The sequence below is a fragment of the Anomalospiza imberbis genome, chromosome 1, assembly GCF_031753505.1.
Source record: "Anomalospiza imberbis isolate Cuckoo-Finch-1a 21T00152 chromosome 1, ASM3175350v1, whole genome shotgun sequence".
NCBI classification, from domain to species: Eukaryota; Metazoa; Chordata; class Aves; order Passeriformes; family Viduidae; genus Anomalospiza; species Anomalospiza imberbis.
The window spans coordinates 131872217-131878216 of record NC_089681.1 but is presented as its reverse complement, the minus strand read 5'-3'; positions in this window follow the sequence as shown (position 1 = coordinate 131878216).

The following is a 6000-nucleotide window of genomic DNA, read 5'->3' as shown; positions in this document are numbered from 1 at the left end:
TATGGATTATAAGGGACACTGATCTGTTGTGAGAAGACTGCTGTTTTGCATGGAAATATGAGAACCATCAGAAGCAAGGGAAGGAAAGACTGAAGGTGGTCTTAAAACGACATTGGCCACCTCCCTCAGCACTCAGTGGGGCTCAGGGGTTTATGTATGTCCAGTTTGTTTAAGTGTTCTCTGACCTGATTCTCTTCCACCAAAGTATAACTTTCTCGCTCCAATCTTTCATGCTGGTCTCTGGGAATTCCTGAATTTTGTCTTTCTAGCAAAAGCTGAGATGAAGAAGCATTGTACATGTCCTGCATCACCAGAACACAGGCCCCTTTCTGCAGCAGGTGCACAGTTTCAGTAGTCTTCTTTTTGCCCCTTATGTATTATGGAAGCTTTTCTTGTTGCTCTTGACATTCCTTGCCAGAGTAAATCCTGAATGGCTTTGACTCTTTCCTAATAATGTCTGTTTGCTCAAAAGGTGTCTCTACATTTATCACAGGTTACTTGACCCTAATTCTACTTTCTTGATACTTCATTTTGAGGTCTGAGTTTTTCCAGGAACTCCTTAACAATCCACACAGGCCCCGATATTTTTGCTTGACTTCCTATTTTTTAGGAGGGATTGTTCTTAAGCATCAGGAAGGTGATTGTTGAATATCAACCAGCTTTCCTGGACCTCTCTTCCCTTTAGGCTTTTATCTCAGGGGACTCTTTCAAGTGGATCCCAGAAGAAACCAAAGTCTTCTCTCCTAAAGGCCAGGGTTGGAATCTTGGTCTTTGCCCTGCTGTCTCCTCTCAGGATACTGAACTTGACCATCTCTTGGTCACTGCAGTCAAGGCAGCCTTTGACTCTCACATCCTCAGGGAGCCTTCCCTTCTTTATAAGTATGAGGTCCAACAGGGCACCTCTCCCTACTGGCTCCTCTATCACTTGGGTCTGGATGTTTTCATCAATGATCTCCAGGAACTTCCAGGGCTGTGCTCTTCCTCCAGCAGATACGGTATGGTTACAGTCTGCTGTGAGGACCAGAGCCAGAGAATGGGAGGCTGTAAAAGGCCTCTTCTACTTGTTCTTCCTGATCAGAGTAGACACACTCTGCATCAGGCACGTCCTTCCCCATGGAGGTGCCTGATACCTTGGGCTGGGACTGCTCCATCTGTCATTTCACCACAGCCTTCCCTGTTCCCTGGCTGGGGGAGGTGGGACAGTCCATGGTGGTTAAGCCATTCCCTGTCAGCCCATGTGGGGAGCATATAGAGTGCTTGTTCATCTGATGACAGTAAGTCAAGGTGTGTGGATAGAAGTCCTATGCTTTATTAGTCCATCTAATCAATTTGGGAGAAAATGACAAACTTGCATCTGAAAGCTTTTCTTCATGTCTGAAAGAGATGTTGTGAAGTTCAAAGCAATTGCTCCAAATTCAGTGAGGTACACAGGAGCTCTATTACCTACAGAGGAAAAGGCAGATAGACAGTTACGGGTTAAAGAACTGAAAAGCTGAAAACATATCTTGCAAATGACAGAGAGAGACAAGAAATTTACAGCCTGTGAGGAAAGTGGAGAGGTTAGTGGTGGATATAGCAGCTGCATGATGTACACACACACAAAAAAACCCAAAAAACAATAAAAAAACCGCAACAAACCTTAGAAGCCAGAGAAATGAAAATGCTGATTAGACACAAAGATCTTTTTTGAGACGCTTTATATCCTGATTTCATGTGGGAATAGAGATAATTTTCTCCCTAGTATCTGGTACAGTGCAGTGTTTTGGATTCAGGATGGGAATAATGTTGACAACACACTGATGTTTTGGTTGCTGAGTAGCGCTTGCACTGAGCCAAGGACTTTTTAGTGTACCATGCTCTGAAAATGAGGAGATAGCTGGGACAGAGAAGAGCCAGAACAAGTGATGAAACTGGCCAAGGGATATTCCACACCACAGAACCTCATGCTCAGGATATTAACTGGGGAGAGTTGACCTAGAGGGGCAGAGCTCAGCTCAGGGATGGACTGGGCATCAGTCAGCAGGTGGTGAGAAACTGTATTGCACATCACTTTTTTCTCCTGGGTTTTATTCCTCTCTCTTTTTCTTTTTGTAATCTTTGTTTTTGCTGTAATTATTATTAGTAGTAGTAATACTTTATACATTATCTAAATTATTAAACTGCTCTTATCTCAGTTCCTGGGTTTTACTTTATCTGATTTTTCTCCTCATCCCAGCAGGGGTGAGGGGGCAGGGGCAAGCAACTGTGTGACACTTAGTCACCAGCTGAGGTTAAACCATGACACCATATTAAACTGAGAACTGCCCATCATCATGCTGAAAAGCCTTCCAGAAAGAGGAAAAGGAAAAGGAGAAGGAAAAGGGAAAAAAGGAAAAGGAAAAAAAGGAAAAGGAAAAAACCCACAAAAAAGCACCACCCGAGTTTAAAAGGACAGTGAAAGGAACTAGTAGACTCTGACAGAAGTCATGTCCAAATGGGAAACCCAGGAAAATCTGGCAGTTGAAAAGTAGGTTTCTAATGATATGGATCAAGTATCTGTTCAAGTGGCAAGTTGCTAATAAAAAACACTTTCAGGCACATTCAAACCATCATGTCTGCCAGAAATTCAGTGCAGCTTCAAGTGAGATAGTCAAGAAGTAGAAGGATTACTCGACACAAATAAGGAAAAACTTAGATGAATGCAGCTCATTAAGGAAAAGGTGAAGGAGCCCCCTGAGACAGATGAAGAACAATCTCAAACTGAAAAAGTTTTGAAAGAAATCAATACATTGACAGATAAGAAGAAGGCAGAATGGCAACCATCAAGTAGCTCTGCAGCAACTCAGCATGAAACTGCTAATTTGTGAACTGCAATGCATCTGGTGTCAGAGGAATAGACAATGGTTGGTATAACTTCAGACTCTCAAAAAGAGGCTATCAGGGTGATGCTAAAATCTAGAGAGCAATAATGCTAGTGTTTTTACTTGGAAAGATCAGGAGGAACTGTGAGAGCAGCTGTGCTGGGCAGGATTCCACACACATTTTTTCCCAGAGAAGTCGCACTTCATGGATGTGGTGGAAACATCTGTAGGATTATACGAGCTTCATGCGTAAGGATGGTGCAGATGGAAGATTTTGTCAAAAAATTTAATGTAACTTCATATTTCTAAGAGATGCAAAGGTCATGTTCTCCCAGTTTTAAGCTAGAGGGCAGAAATGACAGAAATAATGGAGAGCCTTAACTGTGGAAGGAAGCTGTCAGTGGTCTGCCACAGGTATTCGTACATTGGACTTTACCATTCAATACATTCCCCAGGGACCTAGCCAAGGCTGTCCAGCAGATTGACAAAAGAAAAAAGGGCAATCAATGTTAATGCTGAGCTTAAAGATGCAGAAGGGTATTGTGTTCCTAGATAACTGGGTGATCAAACGGGGAATGAAAATTTAATGTCAGTGATGCCAAAGTAGGGGGGAAAATAACTCATAGCAGTTTGTCCTTAGGAAACAGATCTTTGGGTCACTTTGGATAACATTCTGAAAACATCAGCCCGGTACTGAGCAGTGATCAAAAAAGTAGCTAGGATATTTTTACTTACTTTGAGCACAAAACAGGAGTTCTCATTATGTCACTCTGTACTGCTCCAATGCACATATTTTGAAGATCACATGTTCTTAGTCACCTTGTTTTAAATAGATCATAGCAGAACTAGAATGAGGAGTAGAGTGATGAAGATTATTATGGTTACAGGATGACTCCCTGATGAGAAGCACTATAGATGTTGAAACATGCAAATGTGCTGGAGGAGAGCAAGTAGAAAATCATAGACACACAGTATGTTTTGGGTTGGAAGGGACCTTAAAGATCATCTCGTTTCAACCTCCCTGCTGTGGGTAGGGACTCCTATCACTAGACCAGGTGCTCAGAGCCCCATCCAACCTGTCCTCGAACATTTGCAGGGAAGGGAAATCTGTCAAATGAAGGATAACATGGAGGGGATCGAGCATAGGATGATTATTTACCACGTTTCATAACACAAGAATTCTTGGAAAGTCAACAAAATGATCAGACAATAAAGATAAAATAATCAAAAGGCAATGTTCTTCCCTGGTATACTGTCATATTATGAAATACACTCTATTAGAAACTAAAAATATAGAACTACTCAAGTCAGACAACTTCATCAATGGTCTGGATAAAGCCACTGGCTCAAAAAGACCCTGAATTTCTCTTTGCCTTAAAATAAAGGCTGTTCCAGGAATTGGAGCCCTGTTTCTTGTGCCCTTTTTTCCAGAAAGCTCTGTAGGAGGCCAGGCAGATCACTGGCCTGACCCAAAATGTCTTTTGTTATGTTGTTGCAGAGCTCTGGCCTCTACTTCCCCACCATCTGCCAGGCCACCACTTTCCATGGATCCTTTTTATGACTAGTCAGTGTAATTTGATACAATGAAGCTAAGTTTTCTGGAAGAGGTGATACTTCCCTTCTGCACAGCCCTGGTCAGACCCTCTCCAGTGCCATGTCCAATTCTCCTTGTACAAGAGAGAGATGGAGGTACGGGAACAAGCTGAGCCAAGGGCCATGAGGACAATGAAGAGTTTGGAGTACCTGAAATACGAGTAGAGGAGGCTGAGAGAGCTGTGACTCTTTGGCCTAGAGAACAGGAGGCTCAGGGGGATCACATCAATATACATCACATAAATACCTGGTGGCAGGAATACCAAAGACAAAGCCAGGCTCTCCTCAGTGGTGTCCAGGAGAAGGGCTAGAGGCAATGGGCAGGAAATGAAAACCAAGAAATTCTGTTAACATATAAGAAAAAGCTTTTTCATTTTGAGAGTAACTGAATACTGAACAGGATTTGGCCATGATAGACGCATACCCTACCAATGCAAGAATTTCCCACTCCAGACCCCTCCTAGATCCCAGTCCAGTATTTTTTAGCCTAAAGGATCAGAGAAAGTATTTTGTATGGTACAGAAACACACTTCCACAGCCACCCAGCTGTAGGGCACTAAGAGCTGAGAGGAAAAGTCGGGCAGCAAACCTGTCATGTACTCCAGCAAGCGTCATGAAAGAAGGACAGCTGAAAGGATGTTTGCAATTAACACCTCCACTTTGCAAAATAACCTTTCAAAATATGATTGTAACCGTTTACAGTAGGTGGGAGCCAAGTTATGTTTGCAGTATTTAAACAACAACTAGACATGGGAATGGAAACCTGGTCTGCACATGGAGTGCTTCAGGCAGCACTCCCCATATTACTCACTTTTCTATGTATTATAAAGCTGATTGTATAAAAGGGCAGAGATCTTCTAGCTCATACATTTCTTGAACACCCATAAACTCTATAAGGTGTCTTAAGTTGGGAGATCTGGGCTTCAAACCCTCCCCTTAATTTGGAAAACATGGACTTTGGATCTGGGTCATTCTCAGATCTTGTGTATGCCCTCTACCCCACTGCCAGGTACAAAGATATACACTCCCATCTGAATTTCTGCAAGATTCTTGATTGAGTCTGGCCCAGATGGAGTTCACTATCTTCACAGCAGCCCTGGGAGTGCTGTGCTTAGGATGTGCAGCTAAAACAGTGTTGATGGTGCACTCATGTTTTGACTGAACAGTGCTTGCAAGGCATCAAGGCTTTCTCTGTTTCTCACTCTGACCCATCAACAAGTGTGGCTGAGGGTAGGAAAGACACTGGGAAGGAGCAAAGCTGGGACAAATTACCTGAATTGGCCAACAGGATATTCCGTATGTCCCAGATTGAGAAGCAAGATGTTTTCTATTGCCATCTGTGTAGCAGTTGTCTTCTGGGCAGTTTTCCTTATCTCCTGTTAATGGGCCCATCACTGACTGGCCACATGACTCGGAGATAACGCCCTCCAGGAGCCGTTTCTGTTTAACCGGTGACCGAGGACCCACCGCTTGACTCAGAATGACATCGGCCCATTGTGAGATGCTCCACCCCGGGGGGAGGAGCCAAGCATCCCCACCTAGATACATTCTGGGGTTTTGGGATAGA